The 25,474-nt window shown below is 43.7% G+C and overlaps 1 protein-coding gene across 5 annotated transcripts in view; it reads right to left on the bottom strand.

Moving 5' to 3' along the window:
• APBB2 (amyloid beta precursor protein binding family B member 2) overlaps window positions 1-24,585 on the bottom strand; it is a 349,600-nt gene extending 325,015 nt beyond the window's left edge. For 4 of the 5 annotated variants that reach the window (XM_040418935.1, XM_040418940.1, XM_040418941.1 and 1 more), the window contains exon 1: window positions 24,494-24,585. The gene's annotated coding sequence lies outside the window, so the exon portion shown is untranslated. Of the gene's footprint in view, window positions 1-24,415; window positions 24,471-24,493 lie in introns of those variants that run through there. The other variant, XM_040418937.1, reaches the window with a different exon arrangement.
• Window positions 24,586-25,474: the final 889 nt, after the last annotated feature.

Raw genomic sequence — 25,474 nt, 5'->3', positions numbered from 1 at the left:
AGTAATACACGCTACCATGAATACTGGACAAACTGGAACTGTGTATCACAGCAACATAAAGTACAGGATACAAAAGGTGAAAGAATTATCTAGTAATATCTGCACACATCAGAACATTTAAGAATTATAAAAATATCTCAGAGATCCAAAAAGAGGGGCGTAATAAAACCTAACTTTTATTCTGTTGCAGTGCAAAAATAATCATACATATGCAAAATGAGGCCCCCAAATTCCCCAACACCAGTAACACTACTGTATACACTGTATTCAATTTGCCGCGGCATAGGGTAAAACCAATGTTTTACACCTGATGTATGAACCACCACTATAAAGGCACGAACAGGTCACTACAAGGTAGAAAAAAGTTGCTTCTTACCCTTCTAGCGCTCAGATGCCATAGTCCCAAGCACTCCACATACTCAAAGGCAAAGTACAATCTTGCCAAGCTCCGGTCCACTGACTGAGAGCATCAATACCAGCTGGACAGAGGAAGACTATGGGTATGACTTTCCCTTGTCCCTCACCTGTGCCCTATCACTCTGCATAGCAATACCCTTAGCTATTTTACAAAACAATATTCCCTGCCTATTAGGTCCCCTGCAGAGTCCAGTCCAGGGTTGCCAACCTGAATTTTTCTTTTTTCTGGACAACTTAACCCAAAATCATGGACAGACAACATTTTTTACGGACAAATAGGAAAACCATAATGAATCATAAAGACATGTCTTATAGCGCAATATACTGTACTTATAAGAACTCATTATCACCATTTACTGTTAGCTGTAATCTTGTCAAATATCACCAGCCTGAAAAAAATCACGGACATATCTATTTTTTTCACGGACCCAGAAAAAAAAGTTAACTATTTTTACGGACTGTCCAGAAATTTCTGGACGGTTAGCAACTCTGGTCCAGTCATCTGGCTAGAAACAAGGCATGTCAGGCAGTGCTGGGGGCACAGTGGGGTGAAGGACCACATCTAGGGTGAAGTTCTGGATGGGGTTGTGCTTTTCATGGTGGGTGCTTATAAGGATTGCCAGCCGCGTTCCCTCTCTGGTTTCCAGGGATTGATAGGGCCAGCAACTCGGATTGCCACACAGGAGACCCGACCCTGCACGTCATACTGAGTATCGTATCAGCTTGAACTTCCACACGTAGTAACTTAGCATCTGAACACTAGATGGGTAGGAAGCAAGTTTTTTCTACCTTATAGGAGCCCTGTTTGTGCCCGTGTAGTGGTGGTTTGGACATCAGACGCAGTGACACAATTACATTGGTCATAACCTGTGTCAGGCGAATTGAATACAGTGAATACAGAAGAGTTATTGGTGATGGGGATATTTGGGGGCCCGATTTTACATATTTGTGATACTTTTATTGCTACAACAGAATAAAAATAATTTCATATCCTTACACAGATTATAAGGGATACTTGTGGGATATATATTTTTGAAAATAATTCAATGTAAGATATTTAAAATAAAATCCGAATGAATATCTGACTTAGGGACAGGACGCAGGAAGCTGTGGATTTGTGTGTGTCATATCCGCAGCATTTTACAGTACCAGCAAACTGATACGATTTTAAAGGGTCACTGAGTTTTGACAAAACTTTTGGTATGTCATAGCAACATATCAAAGGTTTTTGATTGTGGGGTTCTGAGCGTTGAGATGGGTTCAAAGACTTTCTACTGAGCCTGTCTCCTGCACCGAGGGAGCGTGCTATGTAAGCGCTTCTCTCTGCACATTCTGGTGGGGGTCTCAGCGCTCAGACCCCCATTGATATGTCACCTTTACATCTGCAAAAGTTTTGTGAAAGATTTTACATCCTCAGCATGACAATTTAGGGCTCATGTACATGGAAGTTTTTTGCGGATTTTGCACAAAACACGGATGCCTGTCGTGTGCGTTCTGCATTTTGCAGGAAGGCATGTCCGGCCCATAATAGAACTGTCCTATCCTTGTCCGCAATAGCGACAAGAATAACACATGTTCTATTTTTATGCAGGTGCCACAAAACGGACATACGGATGCGTGTGAAGTGAACGGGTCCGCATCCGACAAAAAACAACGGTCGTGTACATGAGCCCTAAGCTGCAGATTTCACCCTTCACAATGCATGGGGTGTCCTGACAACCTGCAGCAAAATCCGCCATGTGCTGCCAAACCTGACAACTCCAATGGAGCCTGGAAATGTGGACCTTCTCCCAGCTAACATACAGCAACTTGCAGAGCCAGGTGTTCCATGGCATGTGCCTCGCTCCTCCCTGACCTCTGACTTTAAAGGCAAGGTGGCTTCTAAAGAAATAAAGCATACATTTCAGCAGAAATCTCCATCCATACATGTGACTGATATTAGCAGATGGTTGGATGACAGCATAACACCTGTCATGGACACGACCGTTGTTTGGGTCCGCAACCGTTGTTTGGGTCCGCAACCGAGCCGCCGTTTTGGCGGCTCGGATGCGGACCTATTCACTTAGGTTAGCTGTCCGCATCCGTGGCTCCGTTCCGCGGCCCCGTTAAAAAAATATAACATGTCCTATTCTTGTCCGCGCTTTGCGGACAAAAATAGGCATTTATATTGCCTGCACCCTTTCCGTTCCGCAAATTGCGGAAGGCAACACGGGCGGCTTCCGTTTTTTGCGGACCGCAAAAACGGCACGGCCGTGTGCATGAGGCCTAATAAAGCATCAGCAAAGTGTATGAGATTTCACAAATCTCGTGTACTTAGTTTTTTTGTTCTCTGTGGAAATTAACCTTCTGTGGATTCCTTGTGCGGTTCCTTTGTGTGGATTTCACCCTTTTCAATGCAACAATGAGACCGTCAGCTTCAAATCCACAACAAAGTCCGCAAGTAACCCATGCGGATTTGGTGAGGAAACGCACAGAAATCTGCACGGAAATTCGTAAGGAATCTCTGCAAGACAGTCTGCACTCATACTGTAGGTAGCTTAATGGTTCATTACAGGACTAGTACAGGCTCATGGAGAATGGGGGGGACACCACCAGCAATAGAAAGTCCCACGGCAGGTCTGGAGTCTTTACAAATGTTCCCACAGTAGTAAGGGTTTTCTATTTCCAGTACACATTCACACGTGAAGTAAAATGAACATGTAGTTTAAGTAACATAGCAGGCATGATACTTATCGCAGAATTTCTGAATTCTCATCCACACGCTGCGTATAGAAAACTGAGCGGAAAAGGTGGAGCAATGCGGATTTGAAATCCCCAGCAAGACAATATATACAGCCGGGGGCGGACTGGCCATACACCCTATAGGGAAATTTCCCAGTGGGCCGATGTCCAGGGCGCCATTCAAAGCTTGTCGGGTACATAACAATCTGACGCTCTCCGCATTAATTAACCCCTTAAGGACCCGGCCATTTTTCACCTTAAGGACCAGGCCATTTTTAGCAAATCTGACATGTGTCACTTTATGAGGTAATAACTTTAAAACGCTTTTACTTATCCAGGCCATTCTGAGATTATTTTCTCGTCACATATTGTACTTCATGACAGTGGTAAAATTGAGTCAAAAAATTTAATTTTTATTACAAAAAATACAAAATTTACCCAAAATTTGGAAAAATTAGCCAAAAGTTTCCAAATTTCAATTTCTCTACTTTTATAACAGATAGTAATAACCCCCAAAAAATTTATTATTTTACATTTCCCATATGTCTACTTCATGTTTGGATCATTTTGTGAATGCCATTTCATTTTTTGGGGACGTTAGAGGGCTTAAAAGTTTAGAAGCAAATCTTGAAATTTTTCTGAAAATTTCCCAAACCCACTTTTTAAGGACCAGTTCAGGTCTGAAGTCACTTTGTCAGAAACTTTAGAAACTACACCCCTCAAAGTATTCAAAACTGATTTTACAAACTTTTTAAAACTCTTTGGGTGTTCCATAAGAATTAATGGAAAATGGAGATGAAATTTCAGAATTTCACTTTTTTGGCAGATTTTCCATTTTAATCCACTTTTTCCAGTAACAAAGCAAAGGTTAACAGCCAAACAAAACTTAATATTTATTGCCCTGATTCTGTAGTTTACAGAAACACCCCATATGTGGTCGTAAACTGCTGTACGGGCACACGGCATTGCACAGAAACAAAGGAAGGCAGATTTCACTGGGATAATTTTAAGACCCTCTGATGCACCCCTAGAGTAGAAACTCCCAAAAAAATTACCCCATTTTGGAAACTACGGGATAAGGTGGAAGTTTTGTTGCTACTATCTTGGGGTACATATGATTTTTGGTTGCTCTATATTACACTTTTTGTGAGGCAAGGTAACAGAAAATAGCTGTTTTGGCACAGTTTTTATTTTATGTTATTTACAATGTTCATCTGACAGGTTATATTATGTGGTATTTTTATAGAGCAGGTTGTTACGGACACGACAATACCAAATATGACTACTTTTTTTGTTTGTTTCAGTTTTACATAATAAAGCATTTTTCAAAAAAGATTTTTTAGTGTCTCCATATTCTAAATGCCATAGTTTATTTTTTGGGTGACTGTCTTATGTAGGGGCTCATTTTTTTTCGATATGAGATGACGGTCTGATTGGTACTATTTTAGGGTGCATATGACTTTTTGATCACTTTTTGTGATCTAAGGTAACAAAAAATGGCTTTTTTACACCCTTTTTTTTTTTTTACGGCGTTCATCTGAGGGGTTAGGTCATGTGCTATTTTTATACAGCAGGTTCTTACGGATGCGGCGATACCTAATATGTATACTTTTTTATTTATTTAAGTTTTACACAATAACAGCATTTTTGAAACGAAAAATTATGTTTTAATGTCTCCATATTCTGAGAGCCATAATTTTTATATTTTTTGGGCGATTGTCCTAGGTAGAGTCTCATTTTTTGCGGGATGAGATGACGGTTTGATTGGTACAATTTTGGGGTACATATGACCTTTTGATCGCTTGGTATTACACTTTTTGTGATATAAGGTGACAAAAAAATTGCTTTTTTTACACAGTTTTTAATTTATTTTTTTACAGTGTTCACCTGAGGGGTTAGGTCATGTGATAGTTTTATAGAGCAGCGATACCTAATATGTATACTTTATTTAAGTTTTACACAATAATATCATTTTTGAAACAAAAACAAAATCATGTTTTAGTGTCTCCATAGTCTGAGAGCCACAGTTTTTTTTTCATTTTTTGGGCGACTGTCTTAGGTAGGGTATCATTTTTGCGGGATGAGATGACGGTTTGATTGGCCCTATTTTGGGGTGCGTATGTCTTTTTGATCACTTGCTATTACACTTTTTGTGATGTAAGGTGACAAAAAATGGCTTTGACAATGTTTTTTTTTTTTACGGTGTTCATCTGAGGGGTAAGGTCATGTGATATTTTTATAGAGCAAGTCGTTACGGACGTGGCAATACCTAAAATGTCTACTTTTTTTTATTTATTTAAGTTTTACACAATGATATCTGTAACGGGGAGCGGGCGACGCGCTTCCTCCTTGCGGCGTCGCCGGCATCCCGCATCTGTGCAGGACCGAGGACACGGGCTGCGTCCTCGTCTCCATAGGGAACAGGGGGCGGGGAGGACTCGGCCGCGCACGCCTCCTCAGTGCTGCCGGCATCCTTATTGCTGAAAGAGGTGCTGAGCGCCGATCACAATTTATTGGCGCTCAGGTGGTTTGGGCTGGATTTGGGTCACGTGACGCTGGCCACGTCATGTGACCCACTTGTTCTGCTATTTAAACAGGCAGCCTGCTAGCCACAGGTTGCCTGTGAATGGTCTTGCTACCCTCACCAGCATTTTCATATTGTGCCTTCTGTGTGTTCTGGACCTCGGCTCTGTTTTTGACCTCGACCTTGCGACCTCCCTGGTATTGACGTGACCTCTTGGGTTCTGACTCCGGATTGTGTTTTGACTTCGTTTATTGGATTGCTCCCTGTGTACCTGCGTGACCTCCTGGCTTTGACTTTGGCTTGTCTGACTCTGTTACGGTACTTCTGTTATCTTCTTCGGCCCCTGCACATATCTAAGCGAGGGACTGCCGCCAAGTTGTACGCCGTCGGTTAGGACGGGCCGTGCAAGTAGGCAGGGGCAGAGGTGGGGTGGAATTTAGGGCTGCACTTATCCCTACCCTCTGTCAAGACAATATCATATTGAAACAAAAAAAATCATGTTTTAGTGTCTCCATAGTCTGAGAGCCATAGTTTTTTTTATTTTTTGGGCGATTGTCTCAGGTAGCAGCTCATTTTTTGCGGGATGAGGTGACTTAGATTGGTACTATTTTGGGGGGCATACGCCTTTTTGATCGCTTAGTGTAGAGCAGAGAGGAGGATGAGGCAGCTGTTTACCTCAGTGTTGTGAAGTAACTTGTCCTCCTGTGTGATTAGGACAGGTTCTGTGTGTACTAGTAGGACAGCGGCCATTTTGCTTCCCCGACAAAACGAGCCATAATAAATGAAAGGTATTTGGAAATATATTTATTATAAAGTAATATTTAAGTATTTTCATTTTATTAATTCCCGGAGAACCCCTTTAATCTTTGGCTTGCCTACAATCCATCTAGTTTCTGGTCACTATGAGATTTGGAAATCTTCCTATAGATCCATGCATTTTTTTTCTATTAACCAGTAACTAAAACTAAAAGTAATTTTATTTCCTGTTAATAAAAGAAGTTTAAAAAACAAAAAAACAAAAGTCCTCCATAAAGGACACAAGTTAAAGGATAAAATGTGGGCAACATCTGGCTGTCTGTGAGGGGCAGTATCACGCTGGCTGCAGTAGGGTCTAGTCATCCGATCCAGGAGAATTTATGGAATGCTTTTGTGTTTTGTGCTGATAAAATATCAAACAGTCACAGAGAGGGCATGTATACAATGAGCGTCCGCATCAAAAAAGGACGTAACAGACGCATTGCATTTCTGGGAAAAAATGCTGTGTCTTTTTCTGGTGTTTTCTATGTTTTGTGTGAACTATAAAACACACTGCAAACAATGATCTTGTGGGGTTTTCTTAAAGGGACATTTTCATCTCAGACGATGAAGGCCCCTATCTGGTATTTATGGCATCAGTTTCTGAGAGGGGAATACTAATTAACTTTTTTTTTAGGATCTGTGGATGTAGAGTTTTTTTTTCAGGAATGTCCCAAATGCTTCTCAATAGGACTTCAATAAAGGCAATGATGAAAATTGTCTGAATAAAAAATAACACTCACCCCCAAAATAAAACACAGAGGCCTCGTCCACATTTCCGTGTCAGTTTGATGTCCGTGAAAAAAAGTGTCCATGTTCCACCCGGTCAGTAAAAAAATACTGATATGTGAACAGACACATTCAAATCAATGGGTACATGTGCTGTCCTCAGAAAATGCAGACGGCACACGTCAGTGAAAAACGGAAATGTGGACAAGGCCTGAAATTTATGGCATTTTCTTATGAACTGAAATAAAAGCCATAAATAAACTACAGGTATGTGAGAAGGAAGCCTAAGGCTAGATTCAGACTGAGTTTTTTTTGGACGGGGATTTGAAGCAGATCTGTCTGCAGGATGGGAAGTGCACAACACTATTGGAAACATTTATTAAGACCGGAGTTTTAGACACCTGTCTTAATAAAGCCTCCACTGGCGGTGGATCCGCCACAGTTATGTAGAGGCGTCGGCCGCTTCTAAATGTAAGACAGCTTACTTGCTGTCTTACATTTAGACCATTTTCTATGCCTAAAACAGGCGTAGAAAAGGGTAAATAAGACGGGTATACCGGCCTGGTCCCTTCCCCGCCATGCTTACTTTTGTAGAACTAGCGTGAGCAGGGAGAAGTTGCAGACTGCGGCGCAAAGGACCTTTGCGTCGCAATCTGCGGCAGAAATACACCTAATTTAGGCGTATTTCTGTTTAATAAATGATCCCCTATGTTTTTCATCCTTTTTTTCCCCACATATACATTACACATTACATGTGTGACAAAAATGTGATCTGAACCCAGCTAGAACTGATTTTGCAGCTCAATACAATGGCTTCTCTGTTCGATATGACCCTTCCCGTTCCCGTATAATGGCATTCACAGACCATATGTCTGGACGTGAGCAGAAACTGTGCGCATCGACTGCCACCTTTTTATCATACCCATGAAATACCCATACAATGAATGGCACCTCCGCTGCATTCTGGTAAACGCTCCCAGGCTCCTTCATATGCAGGACCACTGTGTAGTGTTTAATGGCATACCACTTTCCAAATCCAAATCATGCTCTCCCCACTATGGCTGTGCAGTAAAAAGACAGAACATGTTGTGATTACAGTGACAACACACAGACAATAGACATGTATGGGACCCCACAGGATTTACAGTCCCAGCAGTATTTACATTGAGGACTGCGGGAGATCTTTCAGGAGCTGCTTTGTGCTACACAACTGTCACTTTTTACTCATTTGGAGGATAACAGTATGCAGACAACACCCTGTTTATTCTGAGCCTGCTCCTGACAACTCTCTGCACAAAGAATCGCTGCCGACATTTCACCACTGCGTGTAATACTATTTCAGAGGAAGACGCATCCCTATGTTGCCCATGAAATATTTTTCAGCATGTTGAAAACATATTGGAGGAACACTCACAGGCTACATCCAGCTTTGCAATCCCATGTTTTATTGTCCCAATGCATCTTGGCAATAAGTTTTAATTACTAATTCGAATTGGATTATTTCTACTGGTCCTATGTGTCTCTGCAGTAACAGACAACAAACCATGGTCTTTATAAGAGCTGTAGAACCAAAATATATTTTCATTAAAACCTATTACAATGTTACTTTATGTTTCATCTTAAAGAGGAGCTGTCACCGCTCCTGACATGCCTGTTTTAATAGCTCCATGCATTCTCGATGTAATAACAATTCTGGAGCATCTATTCTTATGGCTCTATGTTGTGCCATTCCTTTATTATTTCTATTAGAAGTTATGAATGAATTGCTAGCAGTCTGCAGTAAGGGTACAGAGGGGAGGTAACCAGTTGGGGGTGTGTCCCTGCACAGTCTCACTCTATCCAATCAGTGCTGTCATCAGTCTGTGCAGGGACACACCCCCAACTGGTTACCTCCCCTCTGTACCCTTACTGCAGACTGCTAGCAATTTATTCATAACGTCTACTAAAAAAAAATAAAGGAATGGCACAACATAGAGCTACAAGAATAGATGTTCCAGAATTGTTATTACATGGGGAAAGCATGACGCTATTAAAACAGGCATGTCAGGAGCGGTGACAGGTCCTCTTTAAGGCTGTATTACACAGCCCAATGTGGCAGATGACTGTCGGGAGGGAACTGCTTGCTAGCGGAGGAGGCCTCTGCTATTACATGCAGTGATCTCCTCTGTAGCACTGGTAGGAGTGATCGCTAGGCCATCGCTCGTCCCCGCTGTTTATAGTGGTCTGCTGGCAGTAGATCGTTATTAGACACTACGATCTGCCGCCTGCAAACGTAAATTTTTTAACATGTAAAAAGATTTGGATTGCCTGATGATCAAGCGTTTGCTTGTTCATCGGGCAACTGGCGGCAGTATTACACTGCCAGGTGATCGCTAGTGAGCATTCATAAGAAAAATCAGGCAGTGTAATCCAGGCTTTAGAAGCATTGGGATTATAGAAAAAAGGCTGTGAAGGTTGACATAGCCTTGAACCTAAGGGCTGTTTTACATAGGCTGACAGAGTGGGCAATGATCAAGAATGAGGAAGGTCTTTCCTGATCTACATGCGCAATAGTCGTTGATGTATGAGGATAAATGATGGTTACGATGATCATTTGTCCCCATACAGATTCATTGTTTTTGGCAGCACGTCCCTGTTCAGGTCGAGGTGCTGCTAACAAGCAAGGAGGGAGATTTATCAAGGCTGGTGCTCCCATACACCAGTATTGATCCCCCTGCGCTGGAGTAAGATGCTTCTAATTTATTAGAAGACAAATGCTTCTTAATAAATAAGTCGCACCTCTACCCCTCTGTGCGCCAGAAGCTCAAGTCTATAGCAGCCAGGGGATGGTGGAAGTTATAGTAAATCCGGCAGACTGTGCTAAACCCCACCCTCTTTCTTGCCACTTCAGAAAACTGGTGAGAAGCTTAAAAATTTGGAAATGATGGTGTAAATATGGTGCACGGCACAATTTGCGTGTTTTTGTGGCGTAAAACCCTTAGTAAATGTCCCCAAAGGAGTTTTGTAGCCACCTGAAAGATGTGACACCCAAAGTCTGCTTGTTTGTAGTGTGCACGGTGGCAACGTTACACTGGTCATTTATCAGGAATGTTCTGAGCCACGGCCCATGTAAAAGAGCTATAAAGGGGTTAAATAAAAAGTCCAGCAGTAACAGTGAGTATGATAACATACTTTTCTCCCCCGCTGCTTACTACGCCATGCTTCGCTCCACTCTACGGTGTCTGCTTTCCTTGGTGCAGGAAAGGCTGCAGCCAACCAGTGGCCTCAGAAGTCAGTTGATGTAGCTTTTTGTAGAAAGCAAATGGTCGGCACTGCTGTACGTGTGATATCTGACATATGGGATCAGCACCCCTCAAAATAGTGACCGATGGTTGTGTTCAGCCGATTAAAACTCTGAATTCTCAACTATCTGAGCAGAGCCACAAAATATATAACTTTCTCAAATTTCTGTCTGCACCATGAATTGACAACAGAGACTGTAAACACTGAGCTGAAATTAAGATAGACATCTGGATCAATGATGTCAATGCCAACATGCACTAGGGTGTAAAAGGTGGAGCTGCTCCGACATCAAGATGGATGAACTTGTCTAGGGTCACTCCAAGGTTCCTGCTCAGAGCCTTTCTCTCCGCCTGCCCTCTCTAACCTTTGCCTGCGGCTTTCTGATATTACTGATCGTAGCTGAACACAATATAGCGGTGGATAAATAGGGTCATATAGTGTTACATACCCCAAAGTATAAGCATAAAAGGCAGAATACAATGGAAATGCATCAACCATTGCAAAAGCTCAAAGCACATAAGCAGGAATGATTTATGTTAGGATAAAGTATCTGGTAATCATTCTGTATGGAACGCCTGACCTTATAAAAGGTGATATCATCAAATAAATAACCAGGAACCTTATAATCTACAGTATTACATTTCTGAAAAGTTGAGGGGAACATAGTTTATTATTCCAATTACTGATGTGCTGCCAAATGATAGCTATTGTTCAGATAAGGACAGTTTTTAAAGATTGGAGGCTTGGGCAGAGAAGTGTCAGATGAGGTATAACACTGACAAATGTAAGGTTATGCACATGGGAAGGAATAATGCAAGTCACCCGTACATACTAAAATGGTAACACACTGGGTAAGGGCTCTTTCACACTTGCGTTGTCCGGATCCGGCATGTACTCCACTTGCCGGAATTACACTCCGGATCCGGAAAAACGCAAGTGTACTGAAAGCATTTGAAGACGGAACCGTCTTCCAAATGCTTTCAGTGTTACTATGGCACCCAGGACGCTATTAAAGTCCTGGTTGCCATAGTAGTAGTGGGGAGCGGGGGAGCGGTATACTTACAGTCCGTGCGGCTCCCGGGGCGCTCCAGAATGACGTCAGAGCGCCCCATGCGCATGGATGACGTGTCCATGTGATCACATGATCCATGCGCTTGGGGCGCCCTGACGTCACTCTGGAGCGCCCGGGGAGCCGCACGGACGGTAAGTACACTGCTCCCCCGCTCCCCGCTACACTTACCATGGCTGTCAGGACTTTAGCGTCCCGGCAGCCATGGTAACCACTCTGAAAAAGCTAAATGTCGGCTCCGGCAATGCGCCGAAACGACGTTTAGCTTAAGGCCGGATCCGGATCAATGCCTTCCAATGGGCATTAGTTCCGGATCCGGCCTTGCGGCAAGTGTTCCGGATTTTGGCCGGAGCAAAAAGCGCAGCATGCTGCGGTATTTTCTCCGGCCAACAAACGTTCCGTACCGGAACTGAAGACATCCTGATGCATCCTGAACGGATTACTCTCCATTCAGAATGCATTAGGATAATCCTGATCAGGATTCTTCCGGCATAGAGCCCCGACGACGGAACTCTATGCCGGAAGACAATAACGCGTGTGAAAGAAGACAATAAGTGTGAAAGAGCCCTAACACTGACATGGAAAAGGATCTAGGAATTATAGTGAACAGAAAACTAAGCTGTAGAAACCAGTGTCAGGCAGCTACTGCCAAGGCCAATAAGATAATGGGTTGCATCAAAAGGGGCAAAGATGCCTGTGATGAGAACATAGTCCTACCACTTTACAAATCACTAGTCAGACCACACATGGAGTACTGTGTACAGTTCTGGGCTCCAGTGAACAAGGCAGACATAGCAGAGTTGGAGAGGGTTCAGAGGAGGGCAACTAAAGTAATAACTGGAATAGGGGGACTACAGTAGCCTGAAAGATTATCAACATTAGGGTTATTCACTTTAGAAAAAAGACGACTGAGGGGAGATCTAATTACTATGTATAAATATATCAGGGGGCAGTACAGAGATCTATCCCATCATCTATTTATCCCCAGGACTATGACTGTGACGAGGGGACATCCTCTGCGTCTGGAGGAAAGAAGGTTTGTATACAAACATAGAAGAGGATTCTTTACGGTAAGAGCAGTGAGACTATGGAACTCTCTGCCTGAGGAGGTGGTGATGGAGAATTCACTAAAAGAGTTCAAGAGGGGCCTGGATGTATTTCTGGAGTGTAATAATATTACAGGCTATAGCTACTAGAGAGGGGTCGTTGATCCAGGGAGTTATTCTGATTGCCTGATTGGAGTCGGGAAGGAATTTTTTCCCCTTAAGTGGGGAAAATTGGCTTCTACCCCACAGTTTTTTTTTGCCTTCCTCAGGATAACAGGCCGAACTGGATGGACAGATGTCTTTTTTCGGCCTTATAAACTATGTCACTATGTAAGAAGCAGATATTGATTTTCAATTAGAAAGTGGGTTTGATCAATAAAATAACCCAGATTAAAGTAGAGCTATTTAGTTATTGAGAAAGCTTTTTTTTTTTTTTAGCAGAATGCATACTGATACAGAAAAGCTGTGAAAAACCTACAAACCAGCAAGTAAAGGATCAGCTTTAATTTGTCTGATATTTTCTTGGTGAACCTATGCTTGTGTACTAGGGAATTACAGTTAGTATATACTTATCAGAACCACTAGATTATAGAGCAAAAGGCCTCATCCACATGGCTGCATTTCATCCCCATAAGGCCCCATTCACATGACCATAGGGCCTCCGTGCCTGTGTTGCGGACCACAAACTGCGGGTCAGCAAAACCCAGACACCGGCTGTGTGAACTCTGCATCATTGGCTTTAATGGGTCAGCGATCCGCAAGATACACCAAACGATAGTACCACATTTATCTTTAGTGGAGCGGAAATATGGACCCAGAAACCCTTACATGGGCTTCCGGGTGCATGACTCTGCTTCACAAAAGATAGGATATGTCCATTCTTTTGCCATATCTCACGGATTGAGGACCCATTCAAGTCAATGGGTCCACACCAGATGCAGAGTTCACACAGTCAGTGCTTGTGGCACGGAGACCCTTTGGTCGTGTGAAAGGGGCCCAAACCTCAGCTGTACAGAGGCAAATTGGAATTGTATAGGGGCCTTCATCTGTCTCTGTTACTCACCTTTCCTGGTCCTGGATATCATTTCTACCTTGCCTTTGTTCGCCTGGTACCTGTTGTTCTACTCCTGTCTCTGACCCTTTCCGCTGTTCATGACTATGTTCCTATCCTATCTCATCCTCTAGCCTGTCACATCCTGACCACTACCCTGGTGACAAGACCTGACTCCATTCCTGACTACATTACCACTCTGTCACAGACGATTCGCCAGCAGCAAAATCCATACCTTCTTTACAGGGTTAAGCATGTAAATCAGGGGTCCTCTGTATAGCCAGTGCCAAACAGATTATGGCTTAAAGGGGTATTCCCATCTTAGACAATGGGGGCATATTGCTAGGAGGGACCCACACCTATCTCTAAAATGAAACCTAACACGAGGCTGGTAAAGTGGTGGCCAGCGGTGCCGGGTCCAGCCACCACCAAGCCTTCCTATTGGCCCGCCGAAAATAGTCAAGTGGTGCACTCATCTATTTTCGAAATGAATGAGAGCGCACTGCACTTGCGCGGCCACCGCCCCTATTTATTTCTATGGAGCCGACGGAAATAGCCAAGCCAGCGACCCCGTAGATGTGAACGGAGGGCACCTGCGCATGTGCGGTGTGCCCTCCGGGACTTTGCTGGCTCTGTTTATGAGATGGGCGTGGGTTCCAGTGGTGGGACCCACCCCTATCAGACAATGGGGGCATATTGCATTGTCTGAGATGATACAACCCCTTTAAGGCCCCATTTATCGAGAAGGTATGTTCCGAGAAATGCTGATTCCTAGTAATTGCCCTGTGTAAAATCACCGCTAATCACCCGATAAACTAACAGGTTAAAGCATCATTGTGGCCACCGAAATCATTGTTTCTGGGCAGCAGACTGTCCTGTGTAAACAGCGATCTGCTGCCCAGAAACTATAATTCTCTACAGTGAAGGTGACTGCTGCATGAAAATGCAGCTCTCACCTCTTCTGATGTGCAGGCAATTATCGGGAACAAACAGTTCAATCCCGATAACAGATGTTATAGAATCCACACCTATGGTATGTGACTATAACAATATCCATAGGCTGTTAAGGCACTTAAAAGCAGGCATGGGTGTCCCAGACGTCTCTGTAGAGGGAAAGATAATGGGAAGAAGAATATGGGGTGAAGACGAGCATCTTCAATGGCTGCCTGCTGAGGGGACACAATCTGATTGGCAAAACATGGAAATAGACATTTTATTAAAATCAATCCGCAAACATCACACGTCAAATAAAAAAAAAAGATTTCAGACACGGAAACTAAATATTAGGATTCTGTAAGAACTATTCCCCACCTCAAAATTTTTTGGGGATTTTAGAAATTTCTATATTTAGATTATTTTTACGCTATTTCGTAAGAAAAAACTACTGAAGTGTATAGATAGGCAGGAAAAATAGATCTTTCACACAGTGAGTGTGAAACTTTTAAACATCTAAAAAGTTGGGAGGTATGAGATAGATAGATACATTTTTCTTAAAAACATATACCTCATTTCTATGAAGACGTCATGTCAGATGTCTAAGGCATGGAATGTTTCCTGCCTGCACCTAACATCACAGACGTCAGAGCTTCCCCTCCTGCTCACAAGACAATTTCACCCCGTGCTACATTTCAGCGGCCGTCTCCTGCCTTCACAGTTTTTCAGTGCTGCCATGGGGCAGTGAGGTAATGCTTCATTAAATAGCTTTACATACAAGTCATGTTTCGCTGTGATATTATGGAATAAATTAGTAATGGGGTGAAGGAAAAAAAAATCCCCTCCAAAAAGGCCTCCAGAATATAACATCAATTCTAAGGTCCTAGGAATGTATGCGTGTGATAGTTCTGCCCTGGGAGCTGCGTCTATGTGGATCTATGCCATTAGCCTGCTTTTTGCAAAACTCCCAATAATTTCCTGTTGGAATTAAATAGTGTTCAAAATGGAAACAGAAGCTAACTTTGACACGCTGTACAAAAATCTAGGTCATACCATGTGTGATATTTATTTAAAGAGCCTCTGTCAGATTGACTAACTATATTAAACCAGGCATATTGCCTGGTCGGGTTGATAATGCTAATTAAAACCATATCTTTGTACGTAGCAGGGTTCCCGGGATATTAGTATTTTTATTATTATGCTAATTAGCATTTTAGAGCAACAAGGGGCTGGAAGAAGCTTGGAGCACTGCTATACCAACGCCCATCTCCTCTGTGCAGGTTTTCTACCCTTTGTTTTGCAGGGCTAGACGAGTCATCCAGACCTTGAGCTCCTCAAAAAATAAATGTTGATGACAAATAGTCATTGGTGGCAGTGGAGTATCAGCACAAGGGAGAGAGGTCTGTACGGGCAGCAGAGAATATTCACCTCAAGATCCTCCCAGTCAGTCCCCCAGCAAGTGGAGGTGCCAGCGGCTGCTGGGAGGATCATGAGGTGAGTATTCTCTCCTGCCCGTACAGCCCTCTCTCCCTTGACCTTGACACACTAACACAATAGACTCACTTGCCATTATTAGTGGTTCCACACCACTGGACCACAAATGACTATTTATTACATGATAGGACAACTCTGTCAACAATGTTTTTTCTTCTTGGAGGTCCTCAAGACGTTTTTACATAAGGATGATATTGGGGGTGTCCGAATATCTGAATACAGGGCTGGATGACATGTCTAGCCCTGTCAACAAAAGAAAAGGGGGCGTGCACAGAAGAAAAAGCATTATAGCAGTGCTCCAAGCCTTCTTCCAGCCCCCTGTTCTCCTTGAACAAGCTAATTAGCATAATAATATCTTGGGAGCACTGCAACTTACAATGATAACTAAGGTATAATTTTAATCAGCATGATTAACCCGACCAGGCACTATGCTTGGTTTAATAGGGTTGATCATGCTGACAGTGGCTCTTCGAGGAGGATTTCCCTTTAAATGAAAAAATCCCAGTAAATATAAAGTTTTCAGATGTTTTCTTCAATAAGAAAATGTAATATTCTATTACTTTCTATGTGGTTATTTATTTCTTCTATAAATGCTTTGTTGCAGCTAATATAGTCACCATACAGCTGTCTCGTAGGCTCCTTTGATTCGTATTGCTGTTTAAGTCTAACTAAACTAGAACCAGCCCTGTACCTAACATGGGACCAGAGATCTCCCAATTAATTGCTTAAATTTTTTAATTTTTTCAATTTTTTAGATTTTTTTCTAGCTGGCAGGGGAGGAGGCGTGTCCTTTATCAGAGGGTGTATCTTTTCTGCTGCAGCACAGGGGAGCATGTCCTTTCTCAGAGAGTGTATCCTTTCTGCTGTAGCTCATCCTTATAAATGCCACGGATTCTAACAGTAGATACAGCTGGTAGCAATTGAAAGACGGAATGAACATTTACATTTTTAATTACATGCAATCACAAAAGTATTCAAATCCAAATCCATACTTTTCATGGGACAACCCCTTTAGGTGGGTGACAGCCCATGTAAGAGCTACTATGGCAGCCATATGGTTGTCATCTAGCTTTTCCATACACATTAAAGTGGCTGTCCTCCTGTCCATATGACAGTTATTTTTATGGGCAATGGGAAGACGGGAGGACGGGGTCCTATTTAAAGGGGTTGTATGTGAGGAAACAACACCTCCAATATCTAAGAAACAAACTGAAAGAATATTGAAACATTTCACACTTGTGAGTTGTATTTGCAGGTGTTTACGGTATTTCAGAAAATTCTCTAAGAAATAAACGTGTTTCTGGTTGTTAATTACCGTATATCTTGATATTATGTGCGGAAGAAAATCAGGAACTTCGAAAAATGCATTAGGGTCCAGTCCGGGCAGGATGTGACGGTCCTTAAAAGGTCACATAATGCCTTTGTCCACTAATACCCCTGGAGTGTCTCCTCCAGCTTGGTTACAAATAAAGGTTAATTAGGTATGACACCCATACCCCCTCCCCGCCACCTCCAGCACCAGTCACTTCTAACCTGACCACAAAGGGTGGTGTGTTTAGAGGAAAAACACCCATGGGCACCTTACTTCAATCCTATTTTCAATGGTGGTGCCACCCAACACCATTTACATCCAAGTGTTTTAAGATACCAAGCGTTTCTCTTCACCTTACTTTCACTGATTCCCAGCCCTGCCATACACATCACGTGAAATGCCATGTGGCCATATAGCATAGCCTTGTATAAAACTGCTCTCATCCCAAATATACACTCTGACAGCGCTGCTCAATGGTGGCTGATGTCAGGCAGAGGTGGAGAGTGTCACTTTACATACATGGGACAAACACAGTAAATAATCTAGATTTAGTACTGAATGCTGAATAGACATTTCCAAAAGGTATCATCCAGGCGTCTTTGACCTGGGAGCACGACCAGTGTATTATATGCTGCTCCCAATTAATATGGGGCATCTGGAGTAAATGCAACATTACAATATTTTCCGAACTAGGAGATGCACTGATCTATAAGAGTCATCCACAATCATTTTTACTGTATATATCCTATGGGTGATATACAGTTGATATGGTATAGACACAGTACAAAAGTCAGTGCCTCATAACACTGCCAGCCACAGTGCTCCCTGACTATGCCAGCCTCAGTGCCTCATCACATTAGAAGCCATAATGCCCCCTATGTCAGCTACAGTACCTGATCACATTGCAAGCCACAGTGCCCCCTGACTACGCCAGCCTCAGTGCCTCATGACGTCCTGCCACAGAGCACCCTGACTTGCCAGCCACAGTGCCTCTTCAGATTAGCAGTCATAATGCTACCTAACTATGTCAGTCTCAGTGCCCCCTGTCTCTGCCAGCCACAGTGCCTCGTCGCATTGCAAGCCACAGTGCCCTATGACTATCCCAGCCACAGTTCTCATCATATTAGAAGCCGTAATGCCCCCTATGTCAGCTACAGTACCTGATCACATTGCAAGCCACAGTGCCCCCTGACTATGCCAGCCTCAGTGCCTCATCACATCTCCTGCCACAGTGCGCCCTGATTTTCCAGCCACACTGCCTCAACACATTAGAAGCCATAATGCCCCCTGACTATACCAGCCATGATTCCTCATCAAATTGCCAGCCACAGTGCCCCCTGACTTTGCTAGCCAGATTGCCTCATCACATTAGCAGCCATAATTACCTCTCACTATGCCAGTCTCAATGCCACCTGGCAACCACAGTGTCTCATCACATTGCAAGCCACAGTGTTTAATCACAGTGCCCCCTGACTACGCTAGCCACAGAGCACTATCATAAGTAGGGCCAGTTCACACCACTTATTCTTAAAAACACACTTTTTTTCTTGCGTTTTTTGACCCATTTTTCATGCGTCTTTTTTGTTCACTTCATTAGAAAGCTGCATTTTACCTGGAGGTTTTTGGCATGGATCTTAAAAAAAACGCCCCAAAAAACGCATGGACTTACATGGAGCTGTTTTTACTCAAATTTTTTATTAGAAAATCAGAGCATACAACATCTTTCATAGTGTCACAGTACAATGAATACATGGAGCTGTTTTTTATGCTTCCCATTCATTGATGACAGTTCGGTGAACAGATCACACAAAGATGCTGGATATGGAGCTTAGTACATGCTGTGTCCTCACAACTGTCAGGACCTGTCAGTTAGTAACAGAGCTCAGAGTCTCCTGCTTCTAATGCCAGCATCTGGACTATTAGACGCACCAGAAGATGGCAGCACAAGATCGAGAAGAAAAAGTGTGTCTAATAGTACAAAAAATATGGCAATTCCAAGGCACAACTCTGAGTACAAATTGTGGCACTTCGTGGGCTGTCTGCGAGGCTTGTAATGTGCCGTCTGTGAGCCAGAACTGGAATCTATGCTAGCAAAGAGCTGGTAGATGTCTAGTATAATTTACAACTTGGTGCAAAACCCCTCAAAAGTTACAAATTTTTGCACAAAACTGAAACTTTTGTAGGCCACTTTTCTGGCATAAATTCCTACTATTAATATCCGTTGGGGGTTCTCCATTAGCCAAGTGCCCTGCTCCTAACCAAGAGTCAGCAATATCTCAATGCACGATGCCGTAAAGATGCTATACGTCAGTGAGGTCGTACAGTGCGCTGCCCTATAGCAATCCTAGTCCTAGCGATAATGCAAGACATCCGCTGACAAAGAATTACGGTACTTCAAGGAAGTCCAGACCAGCTACCCCTCCCTCCGAGGAGTCTTATTATATTAGAGAGACTGGCAGCACAAATTACTAACCATAGAGCTGGAGAATGAATTTTACAATGCGCCTTGAAGGTTTCAGATTTGTAATCACTACCCATGGAGATAACTTCCATCTACTGTATATAATGACCAGCATTTATGGAAACGTGTGCTTGCGTAGGCTCACATCTCGCAGCAAGGCTAGTACAGGCGACGCATATAGGAGTCGCCCCCCCCCCCCCATCACCTGGCAACATAGATGGAGATGCCAACAGCTTGAAACCCCCTGGATGTGACCAGTATGCCACATGACTGGGGAACACTACTTTACACACATATAAAATGTGCTTTTATCCAAGATTAGTAGAAAACAATATGTGAGCTTTTGACCATTAGTTTTTCATAAAGCATGAATGAAAATTGTACCAAATAAGTCACTTCCCCCCCCCCCCCCCAACCCAAGCAGACAATTAAGAGAAGTTTCTATCTTTAAAGGGTTATCCCGTGATTGATGTAAAAAAGGAAAATCAGACATCATATAGTATTTGTCAATCTCTTTCTAAGGAAGCTAGAGCCAGCCCTGTACCTTACATGGATCCTGAGATCTCTAGATTCACTGCGACAATTGCTTTGGTAGAAAGGGGCATGTCCTTTCTCAGGGGGCATTATCTTTCTGCTGCTGCTGGAGGCAGGATGGAACTGAGCATGTGCGGCCACCTCAGTAAGCAGGACAAAGAATTTAGAAAAAGAGCAAACAGCAGGTTTGATTTCAGTGAAAAAATCCGTGGCTATAATTTTTTTTACATGCAATTACAAAAGTATTCCGATCCAGGTGCTGCTTTCAGGATTGAAATCCATAATCTGAGCCTTGAAGGGATTCTGTCATGAGATTTGAGGCCTATAACCTGAACATATGGCCAGGTCCCTACTAATACCCTGAATCCGAAACTGACCTTATTAAATGTGCCTGTGGCTCTATTAGCATATAAAACAGGTTTTTATAACCTGTCATTCACCTACCTAAGGTGTCCAAGGGGACGTCGCTTCATACAGGGTGCCCGGCTGCAGCCATCTCCGTCTGGTGCCCAGCGCCGCCTTCCCACTAGAAATCGCCGCCCTCCCTGTCTATAGTGCCGCCTTCCTCACCTCAGCCCCGCCTCCGCAATCGTCCGGTCCCTCAGGTTATGCCTAGTGCGCACGCGCGGGATCTGGCAGAGGGACCAGACGATTGCGGAGGCGGGGCTGAGGTGAGGAAGGCGGCGCTATAGACAGGGAGGGCGGCGATTTCTAGTGGGAAGGCGGCGCTGGGCACCAGACAGAGATGGCTGCAGCCGGGCACCCTGTATGAAGCGACGTCCCCTTGGACACCTTAGGTAGGTGAATGACAGGTTATAAAAACCTGTTTTATATGCTAATAGAGCCACAGGCACATTTAATAAGGTCAGTTTCGGATTCAGGGTATTAGTAGGGACCTGGCCATATGTTTAGGTTATAGGCCTCAAATCTTATGACAGAATCCCTTTAATGGGGTTCTCTGGTAATAATACAATTTTACCGAGTTCCAGAAGCCTTCCTCACTAAGCTAAGGATTCATACTTACCTCCTCGCTGCCTCTCTGGTCCCCCGGGCTGCCTTCGGTGTCTCCGTCTTGAGTTCCCCGTGCTCTCTTCTTCTCGCACCACATGACCATGCTCCGCTGAAGCACGTCACCGCTGAGGCCAGTCATTGGCTGCAGCGGCACCTGTTACCATGCCCATGCAGTGCCAGAAGAAGAGAGTGACCTCAAGATGGAGACACTGAAGGCAGCACGGAGAACCAGAGCGTTAGGGACCAGGTAAGTATGAATCTTTAGCTTAGTAAGGCAGGCATTATTACCGCATAACCCCTTTAATTTGTCCCTTCCATGCCATGATGGGCTTTTACTTTGTCTCACATATCTACCGCAGAAAATAAACCCTACACCTAATGGCTGCAGTATGGACTATTTCGGCATTATTTTCTTGTCTAGTATGTAAAGACATATTTTAGTAGCTGTATTAATAGTTTAGCGTTGTTGTGAGGAACTAGCGCAGACATCAAGCTACTCCCAGCACAGTGTACGTGACTGAAACCTTTAGGACACAGGTTCAGTGCCACAGAAAAGAACATTTGAATTGATATGCAAATGAAGCTACAAGTGTCCAGTGGGCGGTCCAGACTGCGGCAAGTGCCCAGGCACCTCCCACTCCACCATGACTTCACACTGTAAGACTGTCTAGAATTAACCAGCAGCCCACAAATCCTCGTCATGGGGGTCTGTATACTCACACTAGACTTGTATACTCTATACGCTAAGAATGTACCATACATACAGTTTCATCGCCAACTTGTAGAAAACTCAAAAATCATAAAGGCTACCAACTAAAATGATCATTATTAGTGGCGGCTTACATTTAGTAGATGACCTCCTGATGAAGCAGATGGTCAGCAGTGGCGATACAGGGACTAACCCTGCAGAACCATAATCACTTTGCAGTATGTTGTGATGTTCTGCATGATGGTCCCTCAGAGACAGAAACGCCTGCCTACCAGACAAAAGTGTCATCAGAAAATGGGTAGTGCGGTTACGTCGCCTCCCTGAGCCAGGCTTTCCACGGGCGGCACAGACTGGAAGCAGGCAGCATTTGACATGTACACCCAGACCTTCTAACCTGTTACCTGGACTCATCTGGTTCTATCAACGTATGTGAAACATCAGCTAAAAGAACCCTCTGCAGTATGAGGATGGATGACAGAAAGCAAGTAGACCCTCCTAGTTATGGGTCAGGAAGGTGCACCCATACATCGTATTTAATCCCCACACTCCTCTTCATTCAGGATTTAGTTTATGCCATCATGACATCACCTATCTATGGATGCCACCCATCAAGGACATTCTCAGCAGACAGTTCTACATCGGCTTCGTTACACTGATGAATCTTATACGCCCCCGAACGAGAGCCAATGCCTGCGATGCAAGGGTTAACCTTGCCTTTCACATCTCTACATGAAAGGTGTTCAGAAGAGAGATGCAGGTCTGGATGTTTGAAGCACGGAAGATCTGCTGAAGAAACCGTGCACTTTCATGCTCCCAGCCCTGAGGCCATACATTTCTGCCATTTGAAGATTCAGAGACTTCCAAAGCCTTGCTTCAGCAGTCAGACAGGGAGAGGGCAACCGAGCTAGCGCGCTTTAAGTCTCAATATAATGCTGGTATACAGCACATCTCATACACCAGGGTCACTGGATCTGACCATGATATAATGTCAGTATACAGCACGTCTTATATACCAGGATCATAGGATCTGACCATGATATAATGTCAGTATACCACACGTCTTATATACCAGGGTCATGGTATCTGACCATAATATAATGTCAGTATACATCACGTCTTATATACCAGGGTCACTGGATCTGACCATGATATATTGCTGGTATACAGCACGTCTTATATACCAGGGTCATGGTATCTGACCATGATATAATGTCAGTATACAGCACGTCTTATATACCAGGGTCATGGTATCTGACCATAATATAATGTCAGTATACATCACGTCTTATATACCAGGGTCACTGGATCTGACCATGACATATTGCTGGTATACAGCACGTCTTATATACCAGGGTCACTGGATCTGACCATGATATAATGTCAGTATACAGCACGTCTTATATACCAGGGTCATGGTATCTGACCATAATATAATGTCAGTATACATCACGTCTTATATACCAGGGTCACTGGATCTGACCATGACATATTGCTGGTATACAGCACGTCTTATACACCAGGGTCATGGTATTTGACCATGATATAATGTCAGTATACAGCACGTCTTATATACCAGGGTCACTGGATCTGACCATGATATAATGTCAGTATACAGCACGTCTCATATACCAGGATCATGGGATCTGACCATGATATAATGTCAGTATACATCACGTCTTATATACCAGGGTCACTGGATCTGACCATGACATATTGCTGGTATACAGCACGTCTTATACACCAGGGTCATGGTATTTGACCATGATATAATGTCAGTATACAGCACGTCTTATATACCAGGGTCACTGGATCTGACCATGATATAATGTCAGTATCCATCACGTCTTATATACCAGGATCATGGGATCTGACCATGATATAATGTCAGTATACAGCACGTCTCATATACCAGGATCATGGGATCTGACCATGATATAATGTCAGTATACAGCACGTCTCATATACCAGGATCATGGGATCTGACCATGATATAATGTCAGTATACAGCACGTCTCATATACCAGGGTATATAGGTATACACATCATATCAGTGAGGTGCTAGCGCTGCCATAGACATACCACACTGTAAGAAGTACAGAGTAACAGCACAATCAGCCAGATCATTACTCCACTGTAACCATACAGTCAGACAGTATAAAGCAAATTACAAAGGTCACTGGTGGATCCCATTTCTGAACATACTGGTGTGATTTCCCAGTCAGGCACCACCAGTAATGCAGCGTGCAGCTCACCCAGCGCTCCCAGGACTGCATTCCACAACCCCAGTCCTTATCTCTGGGACAATCCTAAGCAATCCATACACATACATTGTATTCCAGTCCGGTCAAGGGTCCCAGCCTCTCCTCTCCAGCATTCAGAGTGCAGACCCATCCCAGCTCACTTACTTTGTATGACTGGGGTGCTGTCACTGGTCCATCCACACCGCTGCTTGCCTGTTCTCCCCCACGCAAGAAGCACCAGCCTCAGCAGCCGGAAGCTAATTCCAGCTCACAGCACTCAACTCAGGAAATAATTCCCAGCCCCTCCTCCCCCCTTCCATATTTCTTCTCTGGAATGAATAGGGCCTGAACAGTGTGGAAAGGCTGCTGGCGCCCCCTGCTGTCCACCAGACATATATCGTGCCTGCAGTGAAAGGAGCTTGTGACATAATACTGACCATGGTCCTGTAGAAGCACATAACACATTAGAGCAGTGAACAAGTATTTGTGGGAGAGATAAAATAGGACAATTATGGTATTTCTGAACAATGAGGCCTCCTGCACACGACTGTTTGCAGACTGCAAATCGGCAAATTACGGATGGGTCCATGTGCATCCTGAAATTTCCGTGGGACCCACTGTCAAAAAGCCTATGCTTGTCCACAAAATGGACAAGAATACAACAAATTCTATAATTTAGAGATGACATCCGTGTGCTATCCATTTTTTTTGGGGGGGGGGGGGGGGGGGCTCAGAGTCCGTGTGGAATCTGCACAAAATGCAGATTGAACATGGACCAAAAATACGATTGTGTGCAAGAGGCCTAGCGATATGCCCCCATTGTTTCAGATGAGAAAACCCCTTTAAGGGGTTGTGCAGTGGCATAAGGCTACATGGACACGACCGTATGTGTTTTGTGGTCCGCAAATTGTGGATCCGCAAAACAAACGGATGTCGTTCTGTATGGCATCCGTTTTTTTGGGGATCCATTGTAATAATGCCTATCCTTGTCCGCAAACTAGAAAAAAATAGGACATGCACTATTTTTTTTGCGGGGCAACGGAACGGACGTACTGATGCGGACAGCACACGGTGGGCTGTCCGCGTTTTTTGCGGACCCATTGAAATAAATGGGTCTGCATCCTATCCGCAAAAAAAACAAAAAAC

The sequence above is a fragment of the Bufo bufo genome, chromosome 2 (genome assembly GCF_905171765.1).
Source record: "Bufo bufo chromosome 2, aBufBuf1.1, whole genome shotgun sequence".
Classification (NCBI taxonomy): domain Eukaryota; kingdom Metazoa; phylum Chordata; class Amphibia; order Anura; family Bufonidae; genus Bufo; species Bufo bufo.
The sequence above is the reverse complement of the archived record's forward strand: the minus strand, read 5'-3'. Positions and strand labels throughout refer to the sequence as shown.